Source organism: Heteronotia binoei, chromosome 5 (genome assembly GCF_032191835.1).
Source record: "Heteronotia binoei isolate CCM8104 ecotype False Entrance Well chromosome 5, APGP_CSIRO_Hbin_v1, whole genome shotgun sequence".
Lineage (NCBI taxonomy): Eukaryota > Metazoa > Chordata > Lepidosauria > Squamata > Gekkonidae > Heteronotia > Heteronotia binoei.
The window spans coordinates 154257529-154278209 of record NC_083227.1 but is presented as its reverse complement, the minus strand read 5'-3'; positions in this window follow the sequence as shown (position 1 = coordinate 154278209).

Genomic DNA, 20681 nt, shown 5'->3' with positions numbered 1-20681 from the left:
CTGAGAGTAGTTTGTGCATGCAGTTAGAGGAAATGATTGCTTGATGGCATCTTCTCGGCGTTAAGGTTTAGGGAAATGTGAAACACTGGGTTAGCTTAGTGTCTTTCTGGGTGCAGTAGAGTTATAATCTGTCTTGGTGATGGTTATATTTGTATATGAAATTTTGTTCTGATTGAACATATGAAGCTGCCTTATACTGAATCAGACCCTCGGTCCATCAAAGTCAGTATTGTCTTCTCAGACTGGCAGCGGCTCTCCAGGGTCTCAAGCTGAGGTTTTTCACACCTATTTGCCTGGACCCTTTTTTGGAGATGCCAGGGATTGAACCTGGGACCTTCTGCTTCCCAAGCAGACGCTCTACCACTGAGCCACCGTACTGCATAGTGTGCTATTTCAGAGGCTTTTATTTCTCTTGTAACTTTTCACGACTGAGAGTGAACAGGCTGTATATTGTTATTTTTAGACATTTGTTTATTTATTTAATTCCACTTTTATCCCGCCAAGGCGGGCTCAGCTTTCTTTTCTATTCCCATTTGTCACCCAGCTGAAGTAATAGTGATAGTTTCTCAGTGTACTGAAAGGCGCTTTTTAAAGTTTCTTTTGTTGATGACTCTCATTGTTCATAGAAACCTTTTTTGCCTAAACTTGAGTAATAGAAAAAGTATAACTTGTGCCGTTTTATTATTAACTGCTAAGAGCTGTTAGCATGGAGTTCCTAGCGCTGTCTGATTGCTACAGTTCTATTGGTTTGGAGTGCTTCCCTCCCCCCCAGAAGTACTTGTGCTTAATGTATCTGTTGAGTCACATTGAAGCTTCCTTAGATGAGTAAAAATTAGGCACTTCAAGAAAGCATATTAGGAATATTATCAGAAAACTAAAGAATGCCTCTCTTGCAAAGCGAAAACCTCAGAGGTGTAATTTTGGTTCTGCTGGTTGTTTGGAAAATTTGCATTTGCATTGATTTTATGTTTTCCAAATGTGTACCTGGAGATGTGTTTTAACAATTGATTCCAAATGCTCAGATGTAAGGTATTAGTGCATCTCCTTGTATTAGAGAGTGGGGAATTCAATCATGTTCATATTTATAATGAACTGCCTCAAAAATCTAATAACTGTTAATTGAGTCGACACATCCATATGTTATGACATAAGAATGCTATTGTTTCCATGCGGCATGTTCTAAAGTGGTAATCTCCCAGTCTGTTCAGTTTCACCTATTTTCATAGTTTTTCTGTTGCTCCTTTCTCTCCTGTACATTTGAAGGCTATTGATTCTCAGTGGGACACATGCTCAAACAATGAAAAAAAAGTTCTCGACAGCTAGTTGTCTGAAGTAGCAGCTCCTTATGCTCCTGAGGTGCCTTTTCATAGAACTATTAAACAAAAATCTGTGGGACAAAAACCATGCTGAGCAGTTGTGTGTCAATGCTGAGGAAAGGGATGACATTTCTCCCTCTGGATTCCTAGCATCCTGGTGTGCTGTGGAAAATGCTGTGGAAAAACAAATTGCTTGTTTTTAAAGATAATCTTTGTATACCAAAGGAACTGGAAAAGTAAAGCCAGTATTCATGTAATTTTGTCCTTCAAAAAAGCTGTTCACTTTCTTCATGCCAGGTATATACTTGGCTGGGGCAGTTGGGAGTTGTAGGCAAAAAACATCTGGAGAGCTACTATTGGCTACCCCTGAAATATAGCAAGATTACCCAAGAGGTGTTCCTATACTTGGATCATTAACTTCATAGTAGATAGCTGATATATTATAGTTGATAGGTATAAAACAATGGCTTCATGTTTGCTTTGAACATCTGCCTAATATTAGCAAGTATGTAAATCTACAATGGCTATGATGGCAGAAATGGGAAGCCCCATATCTAAATAGCAGTGCACAAAAGTAGGTTAACAGGGGAACATTTATGTTCATATGTGATGCCACAAAGTAACCTCCCTAAGTGGTGAATTTTATACAGGAATTTGTACAACCTAATCTCAAGCATGATTCGTGAGAAGAAAGTCTCACTGAATCAAATGACTTTTGCTTCCTAAAAATGTGCTTAAGATTGCAATCGTAAATTGAACAAGTAAAGGACAGAGTGCAGAAAACTCCAAATTTCGTGAAATTAAAATACATACCTTTCTAAAACAGACGGGTATTTTTTTTTTTTACTATACTGGTTTTATTCCAGTTCAGCCAATATAAAACTACTTTAAAAGTCAATATTGACAAATAACATAAGGATTTTCACAAAGAATTTTGGTAATGCTTAGTGATGGTGGCAACAGTTCTGAATACTTACAGCTGCCGCAGCATTAAAGTCTGCAGGTTTCTCTTGGAAGAGGGAAAGACTATTAAACAGGTACAAATTTGCATGAGAGACACCAGCTTGCTCTCCTCATTTCAGTGTCTCAAAACCTGTTGGGCTACCTTTCCTTTCCTTATTACTATGTTTCGTGCTTCCTGTCAGCCAGATGCAACAAATGGCATGCACAGTGGTCTACATGACATCAGTATTATAGCAACAATGATCTTTTCTTGTGTAGAATAATAATGTGTGGGTTTTTTTAGACTTGTCATTTCTTTTCTACAGCAGCATCTCACTTCAAAGCTGCAAAGAGTAGGTGTTTGTGGTCTCTAAGGAACTGAAAAACTTTTAATACTTGAATCATATATTTTCCTTAATTCTGCTACCTGTTTGTTTGTTTGTTTTACTGGAAGGTTCAAGTTTATAAAGGCATCAACAGCAGGATAAAGTTATGCAGACATTTTTCTTTTGTGACCGATAGTTATTGTATGCCACATATTTAAATATTCTATCACTTGCACTTACTGGTATATACAATGTATTCAAAATTACCTGTAACACAGTAGTCCCCCCACTTATTAATTATGAAAATTTATTACATGTTTCAGTTAACTTTCTTTATCCTCCATTGCTGACTTCACTGACATGAAACAAAAGAGCAAATACTTGTATCGCAGCAGGCTAGCTCTTCTCTTAGAAGATGTTCTGATGGTATTTTCCAGGTACAGTTACATCAAGTCTAAGTAAATGGTTTAGAGAATCTAGATTACATCTTCATGGACATGATAGAGGTGGTCCCTCTTCCTTACAGACCTTTCAGCTCTCTAAGATTTGCCAATGGAACATCACAGGTAAATATCATATGGTAGAAAATGGGCCTCTTTAGTGATGGGTCCTGTTCTTTGGGCTTCATTTCCTTTAGAAACTTTGTTAGCTCACTCTCTGGCCTTCTTTAGGATTCAAGTATAGAATTCTGCTGCCTGGTTTTAATTATGTGACTGTTTTAGTGTGCAGTGTTTGTTGGAAATGCTAGTTATCTTGCATGAGTTACCCTTTTTGAGAGTTTTTTTTAAAAAATTGCACTGTTTCAAAATGTTAGATGCTTTGAATATTTCAGTATCCTTTATAAATATTTATATAAAAGTTCAAATGTACTGGTCATGACTCTGCTCATCAGCCATTCCCCCATCAACTGCCACTCAAGTTCTATTGTGTTCCATTGGTTGAGTCCGCTTTTCTCTACCATCTGTTGTTGCCTACCTACTCTCTATGGCATTTGGAAGAGAAAGTAGGCAGTGGCGAGATGGCAAAGAGACGAGGAATGTAGGTGGTGCTGCTGTGGCTTCTTCTGCTGCTAGCCTCCAGAGTAGATGGCTACTCAGGAAAGTGGGTGGGCCTTCTCTTCTTGAAAGGTGACTAGGTGGCAAGGCCTGGCTCCATGTGGAATGCTTCCTCAGAGGTCATGGTGGCCGCCTCTTTCCTGTCACTTCCTCCCTCCCTCCTCCCCTCAGCCTCACTGGGTGGAGCTGCACACATTTAATTTGCACCTGTCTCCTCAGGCAACATGATGGCTGGTTTGCCAGGCTGAGGCAGTTGGCTGGCAGACAATGGTTGTGCACCAGACAATGGTCATGCAGTTGCATCTTCTCCTGCTGCCAGACTTCTCTGGTAAGCAACTGGATGGCTGTCCTGTCCTTCTCTTCTCCTCCTTGTGACTACCCTTTCCTCCTCCCTCCCTCCCTCAGTCCAAAGCAGTTATTTTCTCCAGGGGGAGAGAGATCTGTTGACTGGAGTTCAGTTGTGATACCAGGAGATCTTCAGGCTACACGTGGAAGTTGGCCACCCTAGGCCTGGCAGCATCCTCTGGGTGACTTGATGCCACCTGACTGGCATGATGTAACTAGGCCTGGCTGCTTGCTCCTGTTCAGCTGCAGTCCCCCCATGACAGCCAGTGTGATGTAGCAGTTAGCACTTCAGAACAGGGTCTGCTAGAGCCTGGTTCTCACTATGGGAGTTGACTGGTGATTTTGGACCAGTCACAGACTTTCAGCCTAACTTATCTCACAGGGTTGTTTTGCAGAGAAAAAGAGGGAGAGGAGAATGATGTAAGTTGCTTTGGTCCTCAGTGCAGAGAAAGACTGTACTTTTCCTAGGCATATGCTGCAGGAATGGGGAGAAGATGAAAAGTCAGAGGGGCAGATAAAGGTAGATTGATGGTTGGCTGAGAAGGAGATAGGGTTGCTAACTCCAGGTTGGGAAATTCCAGGTAGGGAGATTTGAGGGGTGGAACTTGGAGAGGATGGTGTTGAGGAAGGGTGGGACCTCAGGAAGGTACAATGCTATAGACTCCACCCTCCAAACTAGCCATTTCCTCCTGGGAGCCACTTTTGCCAGTCTCTAATGGAGGGCTGGAGATCACTCAGAATTGCAACTGCTCTCCAGATGGCAGAGGTCACTTCCTTTGGAAAAAATGGCTGCTTTGCAGGATGTACTCTGTGTCATTATACCCTTCTGATGCTTTGGTCCACACTGTGTAGAAAGACTGTATTTTTTCTCAGTAGAGGCTGCAGGGAGCGGGGAGGAAACGGGAAGCTGAAGTTAGATCAGTTCCCCTAAAGAAAATGGCTGCCTTGAGGCACATTCTCCATAGTATATCATAACACAATCATGCTAGCCCCCCTCCCCCCAAAAAAGCCAGACACCAAGAGTGGAGGGGGAGTGAATGCCTTCACATGGGTGGCTGTGGAGGCACTCACCCAGAGCCTTATTCCTAGTAGATATGATAATACAAAGAGTTTTGTGAATGACTGGATGTTTCTCTTAATTGTGTAAGTTCTTGCACCTTGTGAAAAACTCTTTCTGGGGAACTAGCCATACCTCTGGAGTAGTTTTTCCTTTTGGGGTGGGTGCCATAACTAGAAGGAGCATTTGGCTATTATTCCATGCATGCACAGAAGCTCTGTGTTCTCACTTTCTTTTCTGCCTACTAAATTTGAATAAAGATGACAGGAGAATTTGTCTAGTGCAGGGAAAAATATATGGCCTCTGATTCCACCTTGCCAATGGCAGTGCTTTGCAAGATACCTGGAGTATAATTAACATATAATTAGATTGTGTGTTTATTCATCACCAATGAGTTTGTCTTTTCTCCCAGTTTGCTGCCATGCATTGTAGCACATGGTAGCACATGTTTTATTATTATTATTTATTTGATTTATATCCTGCCCTCCCTGCCAAGGCAGGCTCAGGGCGGCTCACAACCTATGAAATCACATAACAATATAGCCAACAATTACATTTAAACAGGTTCAGGTCAGCCATGAATTAAAACAACCTCAAACACTTAAAACAATATGGTGCTAATATTGGGATATCCTTTCAGTTCAGTTGGATAATGGATGTTCTTCCTGCTACTATGTTGGCATGTCAGGATCAATTGAAGGCGAGCCGGAAAAGTAGAGTCTTGGAGGCCCTGCGGAACTGCAAGGTCCTGCAAGGCTCTCGCCTCTTCTGGCAGTTGGTTCCACCTGTAGGGGTCGGCAACTGAAAAAGCTCTTTCTCTAGTAGATTCAGTCTAGCCTCCCTCAGCCTGGGGGTCATTAATAGATTTTGTGTACCAGACGGTCCCTAAGGTAGACAGGTCCTTGGCCATCTAGGGCTTTCAAGGTCAAATCCAGCACCTTGTAGCAGAGCCGGTATACTCTTGGCAGCCAGTGCAGTTCCCGCAGTCTCGGCTGAATGTGTTCCCACCTGGGAAGGTCCAGGTTCAGCCTGGCCGCTGTGTTCTGCACCAGCTGTGGTTTCTGGATTCAAGACGTATTCTGTAAATACGTTTCATTCCAAAACAGACTCAGAGTTCACACCGTGGCAAGCATAGGAAAGAAGTCTGTTGTTCACTCCTGTCATAGGCAGTAGCTATGGGTATGAATTCTAACAGCTGACTAGACAGCCATGGTCAGATCTTAACTCAGTCCACCGCAGTCTGTTCATGTGAAAAAGTCATGGAGCTCCAAAGCAAGCTTGGAAAACAAATTAGGATCAGGGTGCAAAGCAGAAAAACAGTTTGAATAGAATAAGATGCATTCAAGTGGCCACAGTAATATAACAGTAATGGTCTAGCCTCAAAACTTCCTGGAGCCACAAGGCAACACTGTAATAAATAAGGAAAGGTTCCCTGTGCCGTCCCTTTAAATGTGATGGCCAGAACTCTCTTTGGAGTTCAATTATGTTTGTCACAGCCTTGATCTTGGCTCCACCCCTAATGTCTCCTGGCTCCACCCCCAAAGTCTCCTGGCTCCACCCCCAAAGTCCCCAGATATTTCTTAAATTGGACTTGGCAACCCTAATAGTGCCCCAAACCCTGCCTTTTTCAGGCTCCATCCCCATCTTGATATTCCCCAACCTGGAGCTGTGAATGAGTACTTGGCTAAACAGCAGTAATCTCCAAGAGGGACAATAGGAAGATAGGGTGCCTCCTGCTTTTGGCATTATATCGAAATGCCAGGTAAAGAAGATGAAAATAAGTCAACAAGCAACAGGAACTTGTCCTTTAAGTTGGGCCCAGAGCCGGAATATAACACAGGTAATTATATTAGTAACATAGTTGGATATAGTTACAGCCTCCATCACATTCTAAAAGATTTCAATATAGCTTTTGAAGAAGTGCAACCCATCTTTTTAACAGGCCAATGTAAGTAGTGTCCAAGGCATGATGAGTGCGTTCACAGGTACATGTGCTCAGCTCAGACAAAATGTACTTAAATTCTACAGAATTCAATTACGCTGATTTCCAAATAAATACGAATAGCTCAGGACACTGCTAACTTTCATTGTTGACTATTGGCAGCTTAGCAAACTGAGTTTTCCTTCGACCGACAGCCATGGCCAGGCATTTGTATGGCAACTAGTGGAGGCCTGGGACAGACGGGAATGTGCCATCAGGAAAACCTGTAAGTGGCATCATGACTGTCTATAGGAATCAGTGGAAACTCTATGGTGACTGTGTGGTTTTTGTCACAACCCAGAGCATCTCCCAGAAGTCACTGGCCTGATGATGTCACTTCCTGGAGAGACATTATTATTATTATTATTATTATTATTATTATTATTATTATTATTATTATTATTATTATTATTTCGATTTATATCCCGCCCTATCCCACCAAGGCGGGCTCAGGGCGACTTGTCTTGGGCCTTTCTCTTGGTAAGCACCCCCCACCCTCCTGTTGCCAGGAGAGACCTGGCCACCCTTGATATCTTGGCAAATTTCCAGTTTGATAGTGTGTGTTGTTTTGAATGTTGAATTAGAAGACCCCAGTTAAAATCCCCTTGTGCTTGGCCGAGAGAGCTTAGCTGATAAACCGTTACTAAGCTGCTCATGCTGACACCAAGTCATGTGATGTTTGGTTTCAGCCTACCAGATGAGTGGGCAAAAGGAATCCGTCTCTAGGGGCTTCTGGGTAACTCTTGGCAGCTCTCAGACAGGCAAATAGTGGGAAGAGCAACCAGGTAGGTTAGTTCTCCACAATTTGGGAGCTTCTTGGTAACTCTTGGCAGCTCTCAGACAGGCAAATAGTGGGAAGAGCAACCAGGTAGGTTAGTTCTCCACAATTTGGGAGGTTGTCCTTGCATTGGGAGGTTGTCCTTGCATACACCTTACTATCTTAGCAATTGTTTTAATTCAATAACTACACTAAAGAAATCCTTATAGAACCTTGCAGAGTGCAAAGCGCCGCTTCAAATGCCAGGTAAAGAAGATGAAAATAAGTCAACAAGCAACAGGAATTTGTCCTTTAAGTTGGGCCCAGAGCCGGAATCCTTATAGAACCTTGCAGAGTGCAAAGCGCCGCTTCAAATGAGGGAATCTGGGAAGTCAACAGCATTTAGTCAATCTGTACAAATATCCCTTGGGAGTAGTAATAAAACATAAAAGGAAGTGGTGGTACTTATAGCACAGCTGCTTTCTGCCCATTGGTTCACTATGTCTAGGAAAAGCTAACATCAGCAGGGTTCTTTCTGACCGCTGATTAGATCCTAAATGCTCATGAAAACACAGCTTTAGCAAAGTACAATCTAACAGCATTGTCGGATTACATTGTAAATGTCAGTGCCAGGGAACTGGCATTTAATGCTTGTAATTTTCTCCTTGGCTCCACAACAGATGTAGTAGAGAAGCATCAGCTAGTACCTACGGCAGACATGTCATACTCGTTTGTTTCAAGGGCCAGAGCTGACGTAAAATGTCATTTTGACAGACCTGGCCATGTGTGCCATAAAACGTAATGCCAGGCACAGGGGATAGAAGCCATATAAAGGCCAGCAGCTGGTAAGCTCCGAGTTGATGTATCCTCACTCCATGCCCCATGGGGTGCACAGAGGAAAACCCACATAGGCAAACTGGAGAGGCAGCAGTGCAGTGCCGGGCAGGTGCTCCCATGATGCTTGACTGCTGCAGATGAGGTTGCTCTGCTGTGCTGAAGCCGCAATGGAGTGGCTCTGGCGTCTCCCCCACCAGCACCCCGTCCCTTGCACCAGTTGCTCATGGGCTGCATAAGAGCACTGGATGGGCTGCTTCTGGCCCCTGGGCTTTATATATAACACCCCTGACCTATGGATTTATTTCCTTTGGGATTTCAGTTGGTTTATTTAGTATGAAAACTAAGAAATAAAAACGGAGAGTTCTGTTCGGCTACATAGTTGGAATTGTTGCAGCTGGACATATGGCCATAGGAAGCTGCCTTATACTGAATCAGACCCTGGGTCCATCAAAGTCAGTATTGTCTACTCAGACTGGCAGCGGCTCTCCTGGGTCTCAAGCTGAGGTTTTTCACACCTATTTGCCTGGACCCTTTTTTGGAGATGCTGGGGATTGAACCTGGACCTTCTGCTTACCAAGCAGATGCTCTACCACTGAGCCACCGTCCCTCCTACATATGAAGCTGCCTTATACTGAATCAGACCCTTGGTCCATCAAAGTCAGTACTGTCTACACAGACTGGCAGCAGCTCTCCAGGGTCTCAAGCTGAGGTTTTTCACACCTGTTTGCCTGGACCCTTTTTTGGAGATGCCAGGGATTGAACTTGGGACCTTCTGCTTCCCAAGCAGATATTCTACCACTGAGCCACCATCCCTCCCCAAATAGTTGTACACTATCTGGTGATTTCAGTGGGACTTGAGACTACTGTTTTAAGTCTGATTTGATTCTACTATGTTACAGTAAATACATTATTGTTTTCTGCAATGTAAAGTTTAACCTGCAGTAGGTCCTCTTTCAGATGCTGTTATCAGAGATTATACAAACAGAAGATGGCAAGACTTATCAGTGATGCAAACCCATGTTTTCAGATGGCAGCTGTACAAGCCCTGCTTATGATACTGAATTGACTGTTAAATATCACTTTGGAATTCTGGAAAAGTGTCCAAAAGCACTGTGGCATTATACAGCATCTTCCCTCGTACCACAAAAAGGAATGAAGTCTCAAATTAGTGAGCTGTGGTCATTCCTTCTACAAAACCTAGACACGTGTGACGTGTTTGGAAGTATGGTTGCACAGGATAAGGGAAAAAACAGTCAGACAGTGAGTGATACCAGACAAGAGGAATGGGGAAGAAGCATCGACAACTGAGTTGAAATTAGGCTTGTGCATGGGAGTTTTGTTTCTTTCATTTTGGATTTTAATTCCAAAAGGGGACTATTTTGTTATTGGGGTATTTTATGTGATTTTGTGGTGGTGTTGCTTTCATTATTTAACATTTATAACTCTGGCTTGTCATTTTCCATTGGTTTCCCTGGGAGATCCCCCTCTCCTTCTTCATATCTGTTCGTTCATGTTTTTTTTTAATCCAAATTGGACAAAACTCTGGAAGGCTGAAGTCCTCTCCTAGGACACCCACTTAGCAAATTTGAGACAGGTATACTAAAGAGTCCCTTTCTGAGATGATGAAAGGCACCCATGATTAAAATGATAGTCTATGGGGGAACTGATAGAAACTCAGGCAGCACTGCAGCCACTGGGTGTGAAGAACATAGCACAAGGAACAGGCAGACTTATGAGGTAAGGGCATTTGGTGACACATGGCAGATAAACAGTATCATGAGGACTTTGAGACAGATTTGTATGGTTAGGGAGTAAGAAGGTTTGGAGAGTATCTGGCAACCAGGAGCTTGAAGACTGCGAAGGAAAATCTGGCACAACAGTGCAGTCATTGCAAGGACTGAGGAAAGCAAAGTCTTACCCCATATCCTCCAGTATTTGAGTAGCTCGCACATGTCTGAGATCCCAGCCCTTACAGTTTTCAGGCAGTCAAGAAAGCACAGAGCATCTCTCTCTCCCCTCTTCCTAAGGAATACTGTACTTTCACTGTACTTTTATAAAGAAAAGTCCATTTCTCCAAGGTCCAAACAAGGGTATCTTTTCCCTGGACCACATTGGGATGGATCTAATTAGCTTTTCTGCTGATAGAAAAGAGAGGAAAGGTCCCCTTTTGATCAAAGAAAAAGATTGCTGGGTATCATGAGACCTACATGGACAAAAGCCATGTGTGTCAGCAACTGCTTAGGGAGGAGAATTGGGCAAGAATGGGTGCAAAAAAAGTAAGTAGGATCATTGGTATGTTTCCTAATTTATTTATTAGACTTTTTAAATCGTCAGTCACCCTAAGTTTCTCTCGGGGACTTGCAGCATTAAAACCATATAATTAAGATAAATATAAAACATTAACCTTAAAATAAATAAACAATTAAAATATGTGACTAACACTATACCCAGGGCTTTTTTTGTAGCAGGAACTCATTTGCATATTAGGCCAACACCCCTGATGTCGCCAATCCTTCAATAGCTTACAGGGCTCTTAGTACAGAGCCCATTGTAAGCTCCAGGTGGATTGGCTACATCGAGGGTGTGTGGTCTAATATGCAAAGGAGTTCCTGCTACAAAAAAGTCCTGACTATACCACTAATAAAAATATCTCAAACATGTGGTTTACCCTCCAAACGATAACCTAAACCATTTGGCCTTGCATGCCCTGCAGAAACTGAATAAATCCAGCAGGGCATGGATGTAATCTGAGAGTGCATTCCTTAGGGAAGGAGCCACAACTGAGAAGGCGCTTCCCCTGATGATAGCTAACCAAGCCATCCTGGGACCAGGCACCTGCAAGAGGCCCGTAGACGATGTCTGGGATGCTCTGAAGGCATTGATGTATGAGCATGATCTGATCAAACCAGAGATCGCAAAGACGGTTCAGTAAAGGCCCTAGTAGATTCTGTAAACGTTCCTCTTAGTGAGATAATGAAAGCAGTCTGATTCAGCAGTAAGACTGCCAGATGTCCAGTAATGACATGGGCATGGTATTTTCACCGCCTGAGAAGAAAAACCAGAAAAACACCAGATGTTTAAATGCCTTGTATTTGCAGTGTTTCTTTTTTTGCTGAACAGTCAATGAAAATATTTGACACTCTGAGGGAAATTACCAAGCCCAAAAGGTTTAGCATGATGTTCAAGCTTGGAGGAGATGGTGCCAAGGCAGCCCAATCGTGAAGCAGCAGTAGCAGCTGCTTTGTGCTGGGACTGGGTGTGCCTCCCTGTGCAAACAGCATGCTTTCTGCCAGGGCTTTGGGGGGGGTAGAAAAAGCCCAGCAGGAACTCATTTGCATATTAGGCCACACCCCCTGCCACCAAGCCAGCCGGAACTGCGTTCCTGTGTGTGCCTGCTAAAAAAAAAAAGGCGTGCTTTCTGCTGTGTTCCTTGGGAGGAAACAGTGCCAATCTCAAAACAAGAGAGCTGGGGTTGCCAGCTTCCAGATGGGGCCTGGAGAGCTCCCATTTTTACAACTGATCTCCAGCTGGCAGAGATCAGCTCCCCTGGAGAAAATGGCTGCTTTGAAGGGTGAGCTTTATGGCACTGTACTGTGCTGAGGCCCCTCCCCTGCCCAAACTGTCAACCCTACAGGAGCCCTTCTGTAGCTTTGCACTTAGACTGATTGCTCCTCTTAGCACAGACAGTATGCTTTGTGATGTTTGCTCTGGGAAGTGGTGGTTCTGACTCTGAGCCTCAGCGTGTTCGGTATTTTTATTTTTATATTTTACCTGGCAGCCCTATTCAGCAGCTTCTGCCTCTAAACTAATTCAAATCAACTTCTTGTGTTCTGTGAATGAACAGTTTCTACGCAGTTGTTTGGGTAGGTTTCTATTCGTAGCATTCTGTTCCCTGTTGTACAATGAACTGTGGGGCTGTAGTTGAAAACAAAGCAATTCAACCTTTCTGTTAAGTTCATGACTGCTTGAAATAGGGTTGCCAAGTCCAATTCAAGAAATATCTGGGGACTTTGGGGGTGGAGCCAGGAGACTTTGGGGGTGGAGCCAGGAGACATTAGGGGTGGAGCCAAGATCAAAGCTGTGACAAGCATCATTGAACTCCAAAGGGAGTTCTGGCCATCACATTTAAAGGGACGGCACACCTTTTCAATGCCTTCCTTCCATAGGAAATAATGAAGGATAGGGGCACCTTTTTGGGGGGCTCATAGAATTGGACCCCCTGGTCCAATCTTTTTGAAACTTGGGGGGTATTTTGGGGAGAGGCACTAGATGCTATACTGAAAATTTGGTGCCTCTACCCCAAAAAACAGCCCCGCCAGAGCCCCAGATACCCGCGGATCAATTCTCCATGATTTTCTATGGGAATAAATCTCCATAGGGAATAACAGAGTTCCCAGCAGACATTTCCCTCCCCTCCCCCCGCTTTCTGACGACCCTGAAGCGGGGGGAGGGCCTCCAAACCGGGGGATCCCCTGCCCCCACCTGGGGATTGGCAACCCTAGCTTGAATCTGGTTTTAGGTTTCAAATTAAAAGGAGGTGAAAATATGCCAGCTCACAGCTCCAGCAGGTATCATGCTGGGCAGAAGATGATGCCTCCCTGGTGCTTAAACGGAGGTGTTTCTATTAACTTTAGTGCTTCCCTCTCTCTTAGACTGTCCCATTTGGCCCCAGGGCAAGCAACTGTGATGCTTTTTTGAGGAATGCTTGCCTCCATTTGCTTGCCTCTTTGAGAATGAAGAATAGTGTTAAATCATTCTATCTATCTATAAAAATAAACTGGCTCTAGAAGCTAAACCCTCTCCCTACTCAGATAGCACCGAGTTATTTATAGGTTAGTTATGAGAAATGCATTTGCAACCAGGTTGATTTTGTTGGTTTAAGAAATGCAGGCAACTAGTTCAAGCACGTAGTATTTTTTTTAAAAAAATAAATAAATACTTGTTTGTTATTTGTATAGATGGCAATACAAGATGACAGGACCTTGTCCTGAGATTTTGGTGGAACACTTTTCAGGCAGACTGCCAAGAAAGGGCAAGAGGGATTTGACACTTCCCCACCTGTAGCAGGTTAGGAGAAATGATACTCCTTTTTTTAAAAAAATCCATCTCTAAACTCTCAGTTCCAGTGAGATTCAGAAGTTCCATACATGTGTTTTTCTTTCAATAATATCACCTGGTCTTCTGAAAGAGACTACTATTTCAGGAGGACCATCTAATTAGAGATTAAGCCAACACTGAGTTGAGGTTCACTGTGGAAGAAATGTAGACTACCAAACGTTACTTGGTTTTCATGGTAGCTTTTTAATGGTAGTGAGCTTTGATTTTGCTTCTTACAACTGACTTTTATTGTATGAGGCCCTCCTCTTCCATCACCTTGCCCCCTGATGCTCCACTCTGCTGGCCAAGCTGGCTGACTGCTCCCAGTGGTGGCCACTTCACTGTCTCCTGCCTTAGCTGGTCCCTCCTTCTTCGCTGGGGGCCTGAAGGGGTCTCCTTAAGCCACATCTGGCAATTCAGCCCCTCCCCCTTTTGCATTCTCCTCTCGCAAACAAACACGCAGTGAGCCAACTTAGTGGACTCACCCTTGCTGCTGTCCGTCTCTCCACTGTAAGGGGGGGGGGAGGAGCTGAGTGGGGGCGGCAGCCATGAGTGTGAACACAGAGACTAGTAAGTCTGTCCAGGGGTTGGGGGGGGAAGAAGGGTGGAAGGGCACAAGCAGCACAGACAGCGGGGCAAGAAGTGAGGGGGGAAGCCCTGATTTGGAGACAGAAAGCTTCCTTCAAAGCTTAAGAAAATATACCTGGTTTTTAAATGAATTCTTACGTGCCTCACTTTGTAGCTCCACCCAAGTGCATGGAAAATTGTGTTTCCTATTTATAAGGAACTGAGTCTTTGTAGAAAGTTCCATAATCTTTTCTGCCCGCTACTTCTGTGTTTTCCTTCTCCAACAGTCCCTCTGGGCTTGGTGTTAATTCAGCTATAGATTTCCGACTCTATTAATAGCCTAAATACAAGGGGAGGAATGTCGTATAAGTGTGGTGCATGTCACACTTGTATAGCTTCCTAGGCTCAGCATCCAAACAGATGAAAATTTAATTAAACTGTCTTGAAAGTAAAAGATGGAAGCATCACTTTAAGTATAAAATTAATATAAGATGCACCGTTAAGGCTATGAAAAATGGCAGTGCTATCAAAACTAGAACTTCATTCCACCTATGTGTTTTGCCTTTAGATGCATTTGTCATTAACTGCTGATACCTGGGAAAAATTGCTTGAGCATTTGTGGGACTTATAAGGTACAACAAACCATATTATGTCCATACAATGCTTTTGAATCCTAAAGAGGGAATAAATATTACTGGAGAATTCAATACATTTCAATATGTACCGTTTTCGCACACAGCTTACCTCGCAGTCACAATCCTGTTCCCTCCGCAGCGTCCGGTCGGATTTCCCACCATCTGCGCCGGAGTTACAGGAAGTGCCGCAGCTTCTGCGTAGCAAACGTAAACTGGGTTTTAGCGGTTTACGTTTGCTATGCAAAAGCCACAGCACTTCCTGTAACTCTGGCGCAGATGGTGCGAAACCCGCCGGGACACTGTGGAGGGAACAGGATTGCGACTGCGAGGTTAGCTGTGTGCGAAAACGGTCACAGTTTTGTCTGCTGTCTTCATTCTTGAAGAACAGATTGAGATGCAAAGCATTTAATGAAAATTAAGTGACCGATGGGGGCAAGATGGCAAACATTGGTGTTGAGTCTAGTATATGTTATACTTGTGGCAAAACACACTGTTAATGTCAGGACATTTATCACTGGAACCTAGAAAATTCCTCCCGTCTTCTGCATCCTCCTTCATCTGGCCCCTGAAGGTCTCATTTCACCAGTAGCCCGGTGGCAGCTGACAATTTCCCACCTTCAGCCCACCACCCATGATAATTTTCATGGAGGGAGAAAAGATGGGGAGATTACATGGATTGTGATGGTCTAGGAATTTCCCCCAATCTCTATAGTAAAGATCACAGAAATTGTGGGAATTACTAGAGCATTGCGCAGAACTGACATCACATCCTTCCACACTAGGTCATAGAGAATGGGCAATTCCTAAAGTAGGGTAGAGTAAGAGTGGGGCTGGCAACCCTACTTTTCTCTGCACCACGAGGGGCACTCATAGCCAGAGATAACTGATTTGGGGAATGGCTTATAAGCAAACTACTATGTATTTAGGCAGCAGGAACTCATTTGACTATTAGGCCACACCCCCTGATGCCAAGCCTGCTGGAACTGTGTTCCTGCACAAAAAAGCCATGTATTTAGAAATGTGGAATGGTATAGCACAGCCCAGTCTTGCCAGATTTCAGAAGCTAAGCAGGCTTAGTACATGGACGGGAGATCACCTCACAAGACTTTGCAGAGGAAGGCACAGTTGCCTCGAAAAACCAGTGGGATTGCCACAAACTGGCTGCAATGTGATAGCACTTAAACACATACTTACATACCACTATGTCTTTAATGGATCTCTCCCCCCCAAAAAAATTATTCATATACTATTTGAGGTAAAGGATCCCCCGGTTTGGAGGCCCTCCCCCCGCTTCAGGGTAATCAGAAAGCGGAGGGGGGGGGGAGGGAAATGTCTGCTGGGAACTCATGATTCCCTATGGAGGCTTATTCCCATAGAAAATAATGGAGAATTTATCCGTGGGTATCTGGGGCTCTGGGGGGCCTGTTTTTTGAGGTAGAGGCAGCAGATTTCCAATATAGCATCCAGTGGGTCTCCCCAATATACTCCCTGAGTTTCAAAAAGATTGGACCAGGGGGTCCAATTCTATGAGCCTCTAAAGAAGGTGCCCCTATCCTTCATTATTTCCTATGGAAGGTGTGCGGTCCCTTGAAATGTGACGGCCAGGACTCCCTTTGGAGTTCCATTATGCTTGTCGCACCCTTGCTCCTGGCTCCGCCCCCAATGTTTCCTGGCTCCACCCCCAAAGTCCCCAGATATTTCATGAATTGGACTTGGCAACCCTATATGAATGTCTTGTGGGGGGGGATGTTTGCCTGGCTGGGGGCAGACTGTGATGTATGTGCATATCTTTTAAAATGAGCCCTTAAGAACTAGTTTGGTTTTCCCTAAGGCCTGAGTGGGAGGGACTACTCCTGTTCTTGTGTTTTGCAACCTTCCACTATGTGTGTGAATGTTGGTATTCTCCATCTGTGAGCATTTCTTCCCAGCTGGAAGCAGTAGAAAGAACTGTTGTTGAAACCAGCAGAATCTCCAGTGTGCCAGCTACAGGGCAGGAATGAACTATGATCTGAAGCAGATAGGTAAGCTCACCTCAGAGCAGATAGGTAAGCTCACCTCAGAGCTCAGATTGCTGTTTGCCTTGGAAGGACGGAAGTTTGGCTCGGATGGGGTTGCTTAATAATTTGTGGGCTTCTCGTCCTATTTAGCAGAGCCGTATTTTCAGAAATGCTAACCCCCATTGAGTTGCTTATTGGAAGATTTTTCAAATGAATGTGGCAATAAAGGGCAGATCCACAGGGAACCTAAAGGAATTTACTGGCAGTTCCAAGTGTAGTAGAAAATATGTAGCTCAGATGGGATGGGCTTGCAGTTTTAACTAAAGAGATGGTTGGCTTTCCCTCCTTAGTATGTGCTTGTGTTATTTATTTCGAAAATGTGCGAGCTGCCTCTCAAGGGATTTGTTTGAGGCAGCTCACAAAGGAAAAGAAATGAAACAATGAAATCATTAAAACTACAAATATATTAAAAAATGATCAACATTAAAACCAGCTGTAAAACTAGAAGCAGAGCCACCTAGGGACATAAAAACAATATTCAGCAGTCTAAAATACTCTCCATAAAAACAGCTCTCTGGGTAGGAGCAGTTCATAAAAACACAACTAAAAATGATGTAACCATTCAATTAAAAGCCTGGGTGAAGAGCAATATTTTGACCTGGCACCCCAAGGACAGTAAAGTAAGGTGAGCCTCAAGGGGAAGAGCATTCCATAGGCAAGGTACATGCATCAAAAAGACTTGCGTTTGGTTGCTGTCTGCGTCATAGTCACAAGGCAAGAAGGAGTGGGCTTGGGAAGATTATCTTGACGAATTGCTGGACAGTATGGGAGGAGGCAGTCCTCTACGTATGCTTGTCCTTTTAGAATCTTTCACTTGTTCCTGGACCCAAGTGCACAGCCAGTACAGATTTTTCAGCCCAGGTATAATCCAATCCCAATCCCTAGCCTCTGGTGACCACTACATTTCAAACCAGCTGTTTTCCAGGCTGGTTTTAAGGACAGCTGCATGGAAAAAATTATTACGGTGCGCTTAACTCGGTGTTTGCAAGTGGGAATCTATGTGTGCTAGCCACGCGTTTTTTCCTAAGCACATGCTCAAGATGCTTAGAATTATTGCATTCTTACCTCAATCAAAAGCGTTGTATTATATTGCTGTCTGCTTATGATGAGTTGTGTCCTTGCAGTTTTTACTGCTTTGTTAGTGGCCTTGGGTTTTGTATCAATAAATATTTATTTTTTTTAAATCCCCTATGTGGATTCTGTCGGATGGGCTCTCTGAATGTCATATGTTTCATTTGAACTGGCCATTTGAATAAACATGCAATATGTATTGATACCTCTATATCTCTTTCAGGCCAGTCCTAGCCATAAACATTTGGAAGTAATGGACTGATGCCAGGCTGGCATAAGTATCAGTAGTGTATAGCTGGCTCTCAAAATGAATGGATGCTGAATGTTGTGGCCAGTGAGTTTGTGTATATGCCAATGTGCCATCAAGGGTATAGAACAGGGGTGTCAAACTCATTTGTTATGGGGGCCAGAAATGACATAAATGAGAGCTCGCCGGGCCAGGCTGGGCCGTGTCGGGCCGGACCATGTGTGCACCTATTTAAAATTAGGTAGCAGATATATACACTTTTTAAAGGACGCAGACAAACATGACTAAAGATTTTTTTTTAAAAAAAAACTTAAAATAAAACATGCTTAAAACATTAGCACTTCTTGGTCTTATAGGTGCTTTCCTTGTATTTCTCCCATGGGATCGAGGGAACTGGGGAAAGGAAGCTCTGACTCTTTCCTTCCTTTCCCAGGGGACCAGGAGGGGGAGGAGCCTCAGCCTATAGAAGGAAGAGAGGCTTGGCTCAGTGGCTTTGCTATGAGGTTGAGTAAGCCTGGCGAAGCAAGCTGTGATGCAGAAGGAAGCAAGAGAGGAGAAGGGAGCAGATGACAGCCAGTTGCTTAGGGGCCTGATAGGAGCCCTCCAGGGGCCTGATTTGGTTCCCAGGCCACACGTTTGACACCCCTAGTATAGAAGATTGTGATTATCTTGAAAAGTTAGAGCAGCTTAGTATCGCTGGCTATGATAATACTGATCAACCTCTGGCCCAGTTTGTAAGAAAAATATTGAATATCCCCTGTTGTATATCAAATGTTGCATTGTGGGCAGAATTTGGACAAATATATCTGGATGCAAATATCCCTGGAAGCAAGGATATTCTTTCAGGAAAATAGCTCTGGAAGAATATCCTTCAAACTGAGACTAAAAGTGTTCTGTGCTGAAGATGGCTTGCTAGCCACTCTGAAACAGGATACTCACAAATGGTTTTGGATGAAAGCCCTGGATTAGAAACTGATGTTTGTTGGAAAGTTGGCTAATAATATTTCTGATCTGGGCAAATCCAAAGAGTTTTCTTTTATCAAAAAGCATCTCATAAAAACTGATTACAGCAGTTGGATCTTAACAGCCTGCCAAGTTCGTTTGGTCTTTTTTTGTTTTGTTTTCTGGTCTCTTCCCCCCTAAATCTTTATCCCCCTCCCCAATATGTACTATCTTATTATCCCATGATACTGCAGATTGAATATTATACCCTCAATGGTTCCACAGGTGAGATTTCTGAATAGGCCTCATTTCAATAGAATTTGCCCTTGTGGCCTTAATAGGACTGACATATCTTTTCATGTTTTGCTTGAAAGCAGAGTGGGTTTTCTTTTAGAATATAAGGGATCATTATAATTAAGCCTTTAATTGATCAACCATTCCCTTACACCCTGGAAACTCTGACCCCTTTGCATAGTGATAAGGATTATAAAGTCATTCTGGTAATAGCTAAATGTGTTTCAGTTCTTCTAGCCTTTGACTGATTCCGCACTCACCTTGGTCCGGGGCAGGCTTCTGTTTCCGCACGAAGCAAGCTAGCTATTTCGCACCAGTTGCTCCGCGCCGCCATTTTGGGCGAGGCAAACCTGCAATTTGCCCTGCTGCAGTGTAAACCTGTTACAAATTGTGGATTTGCCCCACACAAAATGGCGGGACGGAACAACTGTTGTGAAATCGCCAGCTTGCTCTGCACAGAAATGGAAGCCTGCCCTTGACTAAGGTGAGTGCGGAATCAGCCTTTGTGTCCAAAAAATGAGGAATGAGAATCTTCTGCTGATCCAGATTTGTTAATCAATGAGCTTCTAAGGGAATAAAATGGGAGAAGTGGGGGGGGGGGGGGGGTAGAGGAAAAGGAGATGCTAAGAACATAAGAACATAAGAGAAGCCATGTTGGATCAGGCCAATGGCCCATCCAGTCCAACACTCTGTGTCACACAGTGGCAAAAAATTTTATACATACACACACACTGTGGCTAATAGCCACTGATGGACCTCTGCTCCATATTTTTATCTAAACCCCTCTTGAAGGTGGCTATGCTTGTGGCCGCCACCACCTCCTGTGGCAGTGAATTCCACATGCTAATCACCCTTTGGGTGAAGAAGTACTTCCTTTTATCCGTTTTAACCTGGCTGCTCAGCAATTTCCCCTGGAATGAGAAGTTTTCCCCTGGAATGAGAAGTCCAAGTCATTTAACTTTATCTGAAGAAGTGGGCAGTGACTCACAAGAGCTCATACCGTACCAAAAATTGTTAGTCTTTAAAGTGCTACTGGACTCTTACTCTTTTCATTTAACTTTGTTTTCATGTACTCTTTTGGATAACTGAAATTTTGGTGGAGGTATTGCTTCCCATTGCTCATCTTAAACTGAAATGTCCTGTGAGCCTGTCGGC